We start from the raw sequence: 14,724 nt of genomic DNA, 5'->3' as shown, positions 1-14,724 counted from the left end.
AAAGTTAACGGTTTGCAGGGGAAAGTTATACTCTGTTTTCTCAGTCTGTTTCCTAGTGCCGATTTGAAGTACCTGCACTTTTCACTGTAAAAAAGTGTTGGTGCTAGTTCTTGCCATATATATGTATTTAGTGGAGATGGCAACTGAAAAGAAATTTTGTGTTTCCAACAAGCAAGGTGAAGGACGGCTTTCACACACATTTCTCTCAGAACTGAGCATGTGGGGAAACGTTCGTTCATCTAGTACAAAGTTAACGGTTTGCAGGGGACCTTTTACTCTGGTTTCTCAGTCTGTTTCCTAGTGCCGGTTTCAAGTTCCTGCAGTTTTCTCTGTAAAATCGAGTTGGAGCTAGTTCCTCCACTTATATATATATGGAGTGGAGTTAGCAACTGAAAAGAAACTTTGTGTTCCCAACAAGCTAGGTGAAGGACGGCTTTCACACACACTTATCTCTCAGAACTGAGCATGTGGAGAGACGTTCGTTCATCTAGCACAAAGTTAACGGTTTGCAGGGGAAAGTTTTACTCTGTTTTCTCAGTCTGTTTCCTAGTGCCGATTTGAAGTACCTGCACTTTTCATTTTAAAAAAGTGTTGGTGCTAGTTCTCGCCATATATATGTATGGAGTGGAGATTTCAACTGAAAAGAAACTTTGTGTTCCCAACAAGCTAGGTGAAGGACGGCTTTCACACACACATATCTCTCAGAACTGAGCATGTGGAGAGACTTTTGTTCATCTAGTTCAAAGTTAACGGTTGCAGGGGAAAGTTTTACTCTGGGTTCTCAGTCTGTTTCCTAGTACCGGATTGATGTTCTTGCAGTTTTCACTGTAAAACTGAGTTGGTGCTTGTTCTCCCCATATATATGTATGGAGTGGATTTTGCAACTGAAAAGAAACATTGTGTTCCCAACAAGCTAGGTGAAGGACGGCTTTCACACACACTTATATCTCAGAACTGAGCATGTGGAGAGACGCTCCTTTATCTAGCACAACGTTAGCAGGTTGTAGGGGAAAGTTTTACTCTGGTTTCTCAGTCTGTTTCCTAGTGCCGGTTTGAAATTCCTGCAGTTTTCTCTGTAAAACCGTGTTGGTGCCTGTTCTCCCCATAAGTATGTATGGAGTAGAGATTGCAACTGAAAAGAAACTGTGTTCCCAACAAGCTAGGTGAAGGACGGCTTTCACACCCACTTATCTCTCAGAATTGAGCATGTTTAGAGACGTTCATTCATCTAGCACAAAGTTAACGGTTTGCAGGGGAATGCTTTACTCTGTTTTCTCAGTCTGTTTCCTAGTGCCGATTTGAAGTTCCTGCAATTTTCACTGTAAAAATATTTGGTGCTATTTCTCGTAATATATATGTATGGAGTGGAGTTTGCAACTGAAAGAAACTGTGTTCCCAACAAGCTAGGTGAAGGACGGCTTTCACACACACTTATCTCTCAGAATTGAGCATGTGGAGAGACGTTCGTTCATCTAGCACAAAGTTAACGGTTTGCAGGGGAAAGTTTTACTCTGTTTTGTCAGTCTGTTTCCTAGTGCCGATTTGAAGTACCTGCACTTTTCACTGTAAAAAAGTGTTGGTGCTAGTTCTCGCCATATATATTTATTTAGTGGAGATGGCAACTGAAAAGAAATTTTGTGTTCCCAACAAGCAAGGTGAAGGACGGCTTTCACACACATTTCTCTCAGAACTGAGCATGTGGAGAGACGTTCGTTCATCTAGTACAAAGTTAACGGTTTGCAGGGGAAACTTTTACTCTGGTTTCTCAGTCTGTTTCCTAGTGCCGGTTTCAATTTCCTGCAGTTTTCTCTGTAAAATCGATTTGGAGCTAGTTCCTCCACTTATATATATATGGAGTGGAGTTAGCAACTGAAAAGAAACTTTGTGTTCCCAACAAGCTAGGTGAAGGACGGCTTTCACACACACTTATCTCTCAGAACTGAGCATGTGGAGAGACGTTCGTTCATCTAGCACAAATTTAACGGTTTGCAGGGGAAAGTTTTATTCTGTTTTCTCAGTCTGTTTCCTAGTGCCGATTTGAAGTACCTGCACTTTTCATTTTAAAAAAGTGTTGGTGCTAGTTCTCCCCATATATATGTATGGAGTGGAGATTGCAACTGAAAAGAAACTTTGTGTTCCCAACAAGCTAGGTGAAGGACGGCTTTCACACACACATATCTCTCAGAACTGAGCATGTGGAGAGACTTTCTTTCATCTAGTTCAAATTTAACGGTTGCAGGGGAAAGTTTTACTCTGGGTTCTCAGTCTGTTTCCTAGTACCAGATTGATGTTCCTGCAGTTTTCACTGTAAAACCGTGTTGGTACTATTTCTCCCCATAAATATCTATGGAGTAGAGTTTGCAACTGAAAAGAAAATGTGTTCCCAACAAGCTAGGTGAAGGACGGCTTTCACACCCACTTATCTCTCAGAATTGAGCATGTGGAGAGACGTTCATTCATCTAGCACAAAGTTAACGGTTTGCAGGTGAAAGTTTTACTCTGTTTTCTCAGTCTGTTTCCTAGTGCCGATTTGAAGTTCCTGCAATTTTCACTGTAAAAAAGATTTGGTGCTATTTCTCGAAATATATATGTATGGAGTGGAGTTTGCAACTGAAAGAAACTGTGTTCCCAAAATCTAGGTTAAGGACGGCTTTCACACACACTTATCTCTCAGAATTGAGCATGTGGAGAGACGTTCGTTCATCTAGTACAAAGTTAATAGGTTGCAGAGGAAACTTTTACTCTGGTTTCTCAGTCTGTTTCCTAGTGCCGGTTTCAAGTTCCTGCAGTTTTCTCTGTAAAATCGTGTTGGAGCTAGTTCCTCCACTTATATATGTATGGAGTGGAGTTTGCAACTGAAAAGAAACTTTGTGTTCCCAACAAGCTAAGTGAAGGACGGATTTCACACTCACTTATCTCTCAGAACTGAGCATGTGGAGAGACTTTCGTTCATCTAGCACAAAGTTAACGGTTTGCAGGGGAAAGTTTTACTCTGTTTTCTCAGTCTGTTTCCTAGTGCCGATTTGAAGTACCTGCACATTTCACTGTAAAAAAGTGTTGGTGCTAGTTCTCGTCATATATATGTATTTAGTGGAGATGGCAACTGAAAAGAAACTTTGTGTTTCCAACAAGCAAGGTGAAGGACGGCTTTCACACACATATCTCTCAGAAATGAGCATGTGGAGAGACGTTCGTTCATCTAGTACAAAGTTAACGGTTTGCAGGGGAAACATTTACTCTGGTTTCTCAGTCTGTTTCCTAGTGCCGGTTTCAAGTTCCTGCAGTTTTCTCTGTAAAATCGAGTTGGAGCTAGTTCCTCCACTTATATATATATGGAGTGGTGTTAGCAACTGTAAAGAAACTTTGTGTTCCAAACAAGCTATATGAAGGACGGCTTTCACACACATATATCTCTCAGAACTGAGCATGTGGAGAGACTTTTGTTCATCTAGTTCAAAGTTAACGGTTGCAGGGGAAAGTTTTACTCTGGGTTCTCAGTCTGTTTCCTAGTACCGGATTGAAGTTCCTGCAGTTTTCACTGTAAAACTGAGTTGGTGCTTGTTCTCCCCATATATATTTATGGAGTGGAGTTTGCAACTGAAAAGAAACATTGTGTTCCCAACAAGCTAGGTGAAGGACGGCTTTCACAAACACTTATATCTCAGAACTGAGCATGTGGAGAGACGCTCCTTTATCTAGCACAACGTAAGCGGGTTGTAGGGGAAAGTTTTACTCTGGTTTCTCAGTCTGTTTCCTAGTGCCGGTTTGAAGTTCCTGCAGTTTTCTCTGTAAAACCGTGTTGGTGCTTGTTCTCCCCATAAATATGTATGGAGTGGAGTTTGCCACTGAAAAGAAACTTTGTTTTCCCAAAAAGCTAGGTGTAGAACGGCTTTCACACTCTCTTATCTCTCAGAATTGAGCATGTGGAGAAACGTTCGTTCATCTAGTACAAAGTTAACGGGTTGCAGGGGAAACTTTTACTCTGGTTTCTCAGTCTGTTTCCTAGTGCCGGTTTGAAGTTCCTGCCGTTTTCTCTGTAAAATCGATTTGGAGCTAGTTCCTCCACTTATATATGTATGGAGTTGAGTTTGCAACTGAAAAGAAACTTTGTGTTATCAACAAGCTAGGTGAAGGACGGCTTTCACACACACTTATCTCTCAGAACTGAGCATGTGGAGAGACGTTCGTTCAGATAGCACAAAGTTAACGGTTTGCAGGGGAAAGTTTTACTCTGTTTTCTCAGTCTGTTTCCTAGTGCCGATTTGAAGTACCTGCAATTTTCACTGTAAAAAATTGTTGGTGATAGTTCTCGCCATATATATGCATGGAGTGGAGATTGCAACTGAAAAGAAACTTTGTGTTCCCAACAAGCTAGGTGAAGGGCGGCTTTCACACACACATATCTCTCAGAACTGAGCATGTGGAGAGACGTTCGTTCATCTAGTTCAAAGATAACGGGTTGCAGGTGAAACTTTTACTCCGGTTTCTCAGTCTTTTTCCTAGTACCGGTTTGAAGATACTGCATTTTTCAGTGTAAAAAAGATTTGGTGGTTGTTCTCGCCATATATATGTATGGAGTGGAGTTTGCAACTGAAAAGTATCTGTGTTCCCAACAAGCTAGGTGAAGGACGGCTTTCACATTCACATTTCTCTGGGAACTGAGCATGTGGAGAGACGTTCATTCATCTAGTACAAAGTTAATGAGTTGCAGGGGAAACTTTTACTCTGGTTTCTCAGTCTGTTTCCTAGTGCCGGTTTGAAGTTCCTGCAGTTTTCTCTGTAAAATCGAGTTGGAGCTAGTTCCTCCACTTATATATGTATGGAGTTGAGTTTGCAACTGAAAAGAAACTTTGTGTTCCCAACAAGCTAAGTGAAGGACGGCTTTCACACACACTTATCTCTCAGAACTGAGCACTTGGAGAGACGTTCGTTCATCTAGCACAAAGATAACGGTTTGCAGGGGAAAGTTTTACTCTGTTTCCTCAGTCTGTTTCCTAGTGCCGATTTCAATTTCCTGCACTTTTCAATGTAAAAAGATTTGGTGGTTGTTCTCGCCATATATATGTATGGAGTGGAGTTTGCAACTGAAAAGAAACTTTGTGTTCCCAACAAGATAACTGAAGGACGGCTTTCACACTCACTTATCTCTCAGAACTGAGCATTTGGAGAGACGTTCGTTCATCTAGAACAAAGATAACGGGTTGTATGGGAAAGTTTTACTCTGGTTTCTCAGTCAGTTTCCTAGTGCCGGTTTGAAGTTCCTGAATTTTTCACTGTAAAGCCGAGTTGGTGCTAGTTCTCCCCATATATATGTATGGAGTGGAGTTTGCCACTGAAAAGAAACTTTGTTTTCCCAAAAAGCTAGGTGTAGAACGGCTTTCACACTCTCTTATCTCTCAGAATTCAGCATGTGGAGAAACGTTCGTTCATCTAGTACAAAGTTAACGGGTTGCAGGGGAAACTTTTACTCTGGTTTCTCAGTCTGTTTCCTAGTGCCGGTTTGAAGTTCCTGCAGTTTTCTCTGTAAAATCGAGTTGGAGCTAGTTCCTCCACTTATATATGTATGGAGTTGAGTTTGCAACTGAAAAGAAACTTTGTGTTATCAAGAAGCTAAGTGAAGGACGGCTTTGACACACACTTATCTCTCAGAACTGAGCATGTGGAGAGACGTTCGTTCATCTAGCACAAAGTTAAAGGTTTGCAGGGGAAAGTTTTACTCTGTTTTCTGTCTGTTTCCTAGTACCGGTTTGAAGTTCCTGCAGTTTTCACTGTAAAACAGATTTGGTGCTAGTTCCTCCCCTTATATATGTATGGAGTGGAGTTTGCCACTGAAAAGAAACTTTGTGTTCCCAACAAGATAACTGAAGGACGGCTTTCACACACAATTATTTCTCAGATCTGAGCATGTGGAGAGACGTTCGTTCATATAGCACAAAGTTAGCGGGTTGTAAAGGAAAGTTTTACTCTGGATTCTCAGTCTGTTTCCTAGTGCCGGTTTGAAGTTCCTGCAGTTTTCACTGTAAAACCGAGTTGGAGCTAGTTCCTCCCCTTATATATGTATGGAGTGGAGTTTGCAAATGAAAAGAAATTTTGTTTTCCCAACAAGCTAGGTGTATTACGACTTTCACACTCAATTATCTCTCAGAACTTAGCATGTGGAGATACGTTCGTTCATCTAGTACAAAGTTAACGGTTTGCAGGGGAAACTTTTACTCTGGTTTCTCAGATTGTTTCATAGTGCCGGTTTCAATTTCCTGCAGTTTTCTCTGTAAAATCGAGTTGGAGCTAGTTCCTCCACTTATATATATATGGAGTGGAGTTTGCAACTGAAAAGAAACTTTGTGTTCCCAACAAGCTAGGTGAAGGACGGCTTTCACACACACTTATCTCTCAGAACTGAGCATGTGGAGAGACGTTCGTTCATCTAGCACAAAGTTAACGGTTTGCAGGGGAGAGTTTTACTCTGTTTTCTCAGTCTGTTTCCTAGTGCCGATTTGAAGTACCTGCACTTTTAATTTTAAAAAAGTGTTGGTGCTAGTTCTCGCCAAATATATGTATGGAGTGGAGATTGCAACTGAAAAGAAACTTTGTGTTCCCAACAAGCTAGGTGAAGGACGGCTTTCACACACACATATCTCTCAGAACTGAGCATGTGGAGAGACGTTCGTTCATCTAGTTCAAAGTTAACGGTTGCAGGGAAAATTTTACTCTGGGTTCTCAGTCTGTTTCCTAGTACCGGTTTGAAGTTCCTGCAGTTTTCACTGTAAAACTGAGTTGGTGCTTGTTCTCCCCATATATATGTATGGAGTGGAGTTTGCAACTGAAAAGAAACATTGTGTTCCCACAAGCTAGGTGAAGGACGGCTTTCACACACACTTATATCTCAGAACTGAGCATGTGGAGAGACGCTCCTTTATCTAGCACAACGTAAGCGAGTTGTAGGGGAAAGTTTTACTCTGGTTTCTCAGTCTGTTTCCTAGTGCCGGTTTGAAGTTCCTGCATTTTTCACTGTAAAACCGTGTTGGTGCTTGTTCTCCCCATAAATATGTATGGAGTAGAGTTTGCAACTGAAAAGAAACTGTGTTACCAACAAGCTAGGTGAAGGACGGCTTTCACATCCACTTATCTCTCAGAATTGAGCATGTGGAGAGACGTTCATTCATCTAGCACAAAGTTAACGGTTTGCAGGGGAATGTTTTACTCTGTTTTCTCAGTCTGTTTCCTAGTGCCGATTTGAAGTTCCTGCAATTTTCACTGTAAAAAAGATTTGGTGCTATTTCTCGTAATATATATGTATGGAGTGGAGTTTGCAACTGAAAGAAACTGTGTTCCCAACAAGCTAGGTGAAGGACGGCTTTCACACACACTTATCTCTCAGAATTGAGCATGTGGAGTGACGTTCGTTCATCTAGCACAAAGTTAACGGGTTGTAGGGGAAAGTTTTACTCTGGTTTCTCAGTCTGTTTCCTAGTGCCGGTTTGAAGTTTCTGCAGTTTTCACTGTAAAAACGAGTTGGTGCTAGTTCTCCCCATACATATGTACGGAGTGGATTTGGCAAATGAAAAGAAACTTTGTTTTCCCAACAAGCTAGGTGTAGGACGGCTTTCACACTCACTTATCTCTCAGAACTGAGCATTTGGAGAGACGTTCGTTCATATAGTACAAAGTTAACGGGTTGCCGGGGAAACTTTTACTCTGGATTCTCAGTCTGTTTCCTAGTCAAGTTTGAAGTTCCTGCAGTTTTCACTGTAAAACCGAGTTGGAGCTAGTTCCTCCACTTATATATGTATGGAGTGGAGTTTGCAACTGAAAAGAAACTTTGTGTTCCCAACAAGCTAAGTGAAGGACGGCTTTCACACTCACTTATCTCTCAGAACTTAGCATGTTGAGAGACTTTCGTTCATCTAGCACAAAGTTAACGGTTTACAGGGGAAAATTTTACTCTGTTTTCTCACTCTGTTTCCTAGTGCCGATTTGAAGTACCTGCACTTTTCACTGTAAAAAAGTGTTGGTGCTTGTTCTCGCCATATATATGTATTTAGTGGAGATGGCAACTGAAAAGAAACTTTGTGTTCCCAACAAGCAAGGTGAAGGACGGCTTTCACACACACTTATCTCTCAGAACTGAGCATGTGGAGAGACGTTCGTTCATCTAGCACAAAGTTAACGGTTTGCAGGGGAAAGTTTTACTCTGGTTTCTCAGTCTGTTTCCTAGTACCGGTTTGAAGTTCCTGCAGTTTTCACTGTAAAACCGATTTGGTGCTAGTTCTTCCCCTTATATATGTATGGAGTGGAGTTTGCCACTGAAAAGAAACTTTGTGTTCCCAACAAGCTATGTGATGTACGGCTTTCACACACACTTATTTCTCAGAACTGAGCATGTGGAGAGACGTTCGTTCATACAGCACAAAGTTAGCGGGTTGTAAAGGAAAGTTTTACTCTGGATTCTCAGTCTGTTTCCTAGTGCCGGTTTGAAGTTCCTGCAGTTTTCACTGTAAAACCGAGTTGGAGCTAGTTCCTCCCCTTATATATGTATGGAGTGGAGTTTGCAAATGAAAAGAAATTTTGTTTTCCCAACAAGCTGAGTGTATTACGACTTTCACACTCACTTATCTCTCAGATCTAGCATGTGGAGAGACGTTCGTTTATCTAGTACAAAGTTAACGGTTTGCAGGGGAAACTTTTACTCTGGTTTCTCAGATTGTTTCATAGTGCCGGTTTCAATTTCCTGCAGTTTTCTCTGTAAAATCGAGTTGGAGCTAGTTCCTCCACTTATATATATATGGAGTGGAGTTTGCAACTGAAAAGAAACTTTGTGTTCCCAACAAGCTAGGTGAAGGACGGCTTTCTCACACACTTATCTCTCAGAACTGAGCATGTGGAGAGAAGTTCGTTCATCTAGCACAAATTTAACGGTTTGCAGGGGAAAGTTTTACTCTGTTTTCTCAGTCTGTTTCTTAGTGCCGATTTGAAGTACCTGCACTTTTAATTTTAAAAATGTGTTGGTGCTAGTTCTCGCCAAATATATGTATGGAGTGGAGATTGCAACTGAAAAGAAACTTTGTGTTCCCAAAAAGCTAGGTGAAGGACGGCTTTCACACACACATATCTCTCAGAACTGAGCATGTGGAGAGACGTTCGTTCATCTAGTTCAAAGTTAACGGTTGCAGGGGAAATTTTACTCTGGGTTCTCAGTCTGTTTCCTAGTACCGGTTTGAAGTTCCTGCAGTTTTCACTGTAAAACTGAGTTGGTGCTTCTTCTCCCCATATATATGTATGGAGTGGAGTATGCAACTGAAAAGAAACATTGTTTTCCCACAAGCTAGGTGAAGGACGGCTTTCACACACACTTATATCTCAGAACTGAGCATGTGGAGAGACGCTCCTTTATCTAGCACAACGTAAGCGAGTTGTAGGGGAAAGTTTTACTCTGGTTTCTCAGTCTGTTTCCTAGTGCCGGTTTGAAGTTCCTGCATTTTTCACTGTAAAACCGTGTTGGTGCTAGTTCTCCCCATAAATATGTATGGAGTAGAGTTTGCAACTGAAAGAAACAGTGTTCCCAACAAGCTAGGTGAAGGACGGCTTTCACATCCACATATCTCTCAGAATTGAGCATGTGGAGAGACGTTCATTCATCTAGCACAAAGTTAACGGTTTGCAGGGGAATGTTTTACTCTGTTTTCTCAGTCTGTTTCCTAGTGCCGATTTGAAGTTCCTGCAATTTTCACTGTAAAAAAGATTTGGTGCTATTTCTCGTAATATATATGTATGGAGTGGAGTTTGCAACTGAAAGAAACTGTGTTCCCAAAAAGGACGGCTTTCACACACACTTATCTCTCAGAATTGAGCATGTGGAGAGACGTTCGTTCATCTAGCACAAAGTTAACGGGTTGTAGGGGAAAGTTTTACTCTGGTTTCTCAGTCTGTTTCCTAGTGCCGGTTTGAAGTTTCTGCAGTTTTCACTGTAAAAACGAGTTGGTGCTAGTTCTCCCCATACATATGTACGGAGTGGATTTGGCAAATGAAAAGAAACTTTGTTTTCCCAACAAGCTAGGTGTAGGACGGCTTTCACACTCACTTATCTCTCAGAACTGATCATTTGGAGAGACGTTCGTTCATATAGTACAAAGTTAACGGGTTGCCGGGGAAACTTTTCCTCTGGATTCTCAGTCTGTTTCCTAGTACCGGTTTGAAGTTCCTGCAGTTTTCACTGTAAAACCGAGTTGGAGCTAGTTCCTCCACTTATATATGTATGGAGTGGAGTTTGCAACTGAAAAGAAACTTTGTGTTTGCAACAAGCTAAGTGAAGGACGGCTTTCACACTCACTTATCTCTCAGAATTGAGCATGTGGAGAGACGTTCGTTCATCTAGCACAAAGTTAACGGGTTGTAGGGGAAAGTTTTACTCTGGTTTCTCAGTCTGTTTCCTAGTGCCGGTTTGAAGTTTCTGCAGTTTTCACTGTAAAAACGAGTTGGTGCTAGTTCTCCCCATACATATGTACGGAGTGGATTTGGCAAATGAAAAGAAACTTTGTTTTCCCAACAAGCTAGGTGTAGGACGGCTTTCACACTCACTTATCTCTCAGAACTGATCATTTGGAGAGACGTTCGTTCATATAGTACAAAGTTAACGGGTTGCCGGGGAAACTTTTCCTCTGGATTCTCAGTCTGTTTCCTAGTACCGGTTTGAAGTTCCTGCAGTTTTCACTGTAAAACCGAGTTGGAGCTAGTTCCTCCACTTATATATGTATGGAGTGGAGTTTGCAACTGAAAAGAAACTTTGTGTTTGCAACAAGCTAAGTGAAGGACGGCTTTCACACTCACTTATCTCTCAGAAATTAGCATGTGGAGAGACGTTCGTTCATCTAGCACAAATTTAACGGTTTGCAGGGGAAAGTTTTACTCTGTTTTCTCACTCTGTTTCCTAGTGCCGATTTGAAGTACCTGCACTTTTCACTGTAAAAAATTGTTGGTGCTTTTTCTCGCCATATATATGTATTTAGTGGAGATGGCAACTGAAAAGAAACTTTGTGTTCCCAACAAGCAAGATGAAGGACGGCTTTCACACACACTTATCTCTCAGAACTGAGCATGTGGAGAGACGTTCGTTCATCTAGCACAAAGTTAACGGTTTGCAGGGGAAAGTTTTACTCTGGTTTCTCAGTCTGTTTCCTAGTACCGGTTTGAAGTTCCTGCAGTTTTCACTGTAAAACAGATTTGGTGCTAGTTCCTCCCCCTTATATATATATGGAGTGGAGTTTGCCACTGAAAAGAAACTTTGTGTTCCCAACAAGCTATGTGATGTACGGCTTTCACACACACTTATTTCTCAGAACTGAGCATGGGGAGAGACGTTCGTTCATATAGCACAAAGTTAGCGGGTTGTAAAGGAAAGTTTTACTCTGGATTCTCAGTCTGTTTCCTAGTGCCGGTTTGAAGTTCCTGCAGTTTTCTCTGTAAAATCGAGTTGGAGCTAGTTCCTCCACTTATATATGTATGGAGTGGAGTTTGCAACTTAAAAGAAACTTTGTGTTCCCAACAAGCTAAGTGAAGGAAGGATTTCACACTCACTTATCTCTCAGAAATGAGCATGTGGAGAGACGTTCGTTCATCTAGCACAAAGTTAACGGTTTGCAGGGGAAAGTTTTACTCTGTTTTCTCAGTCTGTTTCCTAGTGCCGATTTGAAGTACCTGCACTGTTCACTGTAAAAAAGTGTTGGTGCTTGTTCTCGCCATATATATGTATTTAGTGGAGATGGCAACTGAAAAGAAATTTTGTGTTCCCAACAAGGAAGGTGAAGGACGGCTTTCACACACATTTCTCTCAGAACTGAGCATGTGGAGAGACGTTCGTTCATCTAGTACAAAGTTAACGGTTTGCAGGGGAAACTTTTACTCTGGTTTCTCAGTCTGTTTCCTAGTGCCGGTTTCAAGTTCCTGCAGTTTTCTCTGTAAAATCGAGTTGGAGCTAGTTCCTCCACTTATATATATATGGAGTGGAGTTAGCAACTGAAAAGAAACTTTGTGTTCCCAACAAGCTAGGTGAAGGACGGCTTTCACACACACTTATCTCTCAGAACTGAGCATGTGGTGAGACGTTCGTTCATCTAGCACAAAGTTAACGGTTTGCAGGGGAAAGTTTTACTCCGTTTTCTCCGTCTGTTTCCTAGTGCCGATTTGAAGTACCTGCACTTTTCATTTTAAAAAAGTGTTGGTGCTAGTTCTCGCCATATATATGTATGGATTGGAGATTGCAACTGAAAAGAAACTTTGTGTTCCCAACAAGCTAGGTGAAGGACGGCTTTCACACACACATATCTCTCAGAACTGAGCATGTGGAGAGACTTTCGATCATCTAGTTCAAAGTTAATGGTTGCAGGGGAAAGTTTTACTCTGGTTTCTCAGTCTGTTTCCTAGTGCCGGTTTGAAGTTCTTGCAGTTTTCTCTGTAAAACCGTGTTGGTGCCAGTTCTCCCCATAAATATGTATGGAGTAGAGTTTGCAACTGAAAAGAAAATGTGTTCCCAACAAGCTAGGTGAAGGACGGCATTCACACCCACTTATCTCTCAGAATTGAGCATGTGGAGAGACGTTCGTTCATCTAGCACAAAGTTAACGGTTTGCAGGGGAAACTTTTACTCTGTTTTCTCAGTCTGTTTCCTAGTGCCGATTTGAAGTACCTGCACTTTTAATTTTAAAAAAGTGTTGGTGCTAGTTCTCGCCATATATATGTATGGAGTGCAGATTGCAACTGAAAAGAAACTTTGTGTTCACAACAAGCTAGGTGAAGGACGGCTTTCACACACACATATCTCTCAGAACTGAGCATGTGGAGAGACGTTCGTTCATCTAGTTCAAAGTTAACGGTTGCAGGGAAAATTTTACTCTGGGTTCTCAGTCTGTTTCCTAGTACCGGTTTGAAGTTCCTGCAGTTTTCACTGTAAAACTGAGTTGGTGCTTGTTCTCCCCATATATATGTATGGAGTGGAGTTTGCAACTGAAAAGAAACATTGTGTTCCCAACAAGCTAGGTGAAGGACGGCTTTCACACACACTTATATCTCAGAACTGAGCATGTGGAGAGACGCTCCTTTATCTAGCACAACGTAAGCGAGTTGTAGGGGAAAGTTTTACTCTGGTTTCTCAGTCTGTTTCCTAGTGCCGGTTTGAAGTTCCTGCAGTTTTCACTGTAAAACCGTGTTGGTGCTTGTTCTCCCCATAAATATGTATGGAGTAGAGTTTGCAACTGAAAAGAAACTGTGTTCCCAACAACCTATGTGAAGTACGGCTTTCACACCCACTTATCTCTCTGAATTGAGCTTGTGGAGAGACGTTCATTCATCTAGCACAAAGTTAACGGTTTGCAGGGGAATGTTTTACTCTGTTTTCTCAGTCTGTTTCCTAGTGCCGATTTGAAGTTCCTGCAATTTTCACTGTAAAAAAGATTTGGTGCTATTTCTCGTAATATATATGTATGGAGTGGAGTTTGCAACTGAAAGAAACTGTGTTCCTAACAAGCTAGGTGAAGGACGGCTTTCAAACACACTTATCTCTCGCAATTGAGCATGTGGAGAGACGTTCGTTCATCTAGCACAAAGTTAACGGGTTGTAGGGGAAAGTTTTACTCTGGTTTCTCAGTCTGTTTCCTAGTGCCAGTTTGAAGTTCCTGCAGTTTTCTCTGTAAAATCGAGTTGGAGCTAGTTCCTCCACTTATATATGTATGGAGTGGAGTTTGCAACTGAAAGAAACTTTGTGTTCCCAACAAGCTAAGTGAAGGAAGGATTTCACACTCACTTATCTCTCAGAAACTGAGCATGTGGAGAGACGTTCGTTCATCTAGCACAAAGTTAACGGTTTGCAGGGGAAAGTTTTACTCTGTTTTCTCAGTCTGTTTCCTAGTGCCGATTTGAAGTACCTGCACTTTTCATTTTAAAAAAGTGTTGGTGCTAGTTTTCGCCATATATATGTATGGAGTGGAGATTGCAACTGAAAAGTAACTTTGTGTTCCCAACAAGCTAGGTGAAGGACGACTTTCACACACACATAGCTCTCAGAATTGAGCATGCGGTGAACGTTCGTTCATCTAGATACAAAGATAACGGGTTGCAAGGGGAAACTTTTACTCTGGTTTCTCAGTCTGTTTCCTAGTGCCGGTTTGAAGTTCCTGCAGTTTTCTCTGTAAAATCGAGTTGGAGCTAGTTCCTCCTCTTTATATGTATGGAGTTGAGTTTGCAACTGAAAAGAAACTTTGTGTTATCAACAAGCTAGGTGAAGGACGGCTTTCACACACACTTATCTCTCAGAACTGAGCATGTGGAGAAACGTTCGTTCATATAGCACCAAAGTTAGCGGGTTGTAAGGGAAAGTTTTACTCTGGATTCTCATTCTGTTTCCTAGTTCCGGTTTGAAGTTCCTGCAGTTTTCACTGTAAACCGAGTTGGAGCTAGTTCCTCCCCTTATATTTGTATGGAGTGGAGTTTGCAAATGAAAAGAAATTTTGTTTTCCCTACAAGCTAGGTGTATTACGACTTTCACACTCACTTATTTCTCAGATCTTAGCATGTGGAGAGACGTTCGTTCATCTAGTACAAAGTTAACGGTTTGCAGGGGAAACTTTTACTCTGGTTTCTCAGACTGTTTCATAGTGCCGGTTTCAGTTCCTGCAGTTTTCTCTGTAAAATCGAGTTGGAGCTAGTTCCTCCACTTATATATATATGGAGTGGAGT

This window comes from Camelus ferus, chromosome 36 (assembly GCF_009834535.1).
Source record: "Camelus ferus isolate YT-003-E chromosome 36, BCGSAC_Cfer_1.0, whole genome shotgun sequence".
Lineage (NCBI taxonomy): Eukaryota > Metazoa > Chordata > Mammalia > Artiodactyla > Camelidae > Camelus > Camelus ferus.
This window is presented reverse-complemented; position numbering follows the sequence as displayed.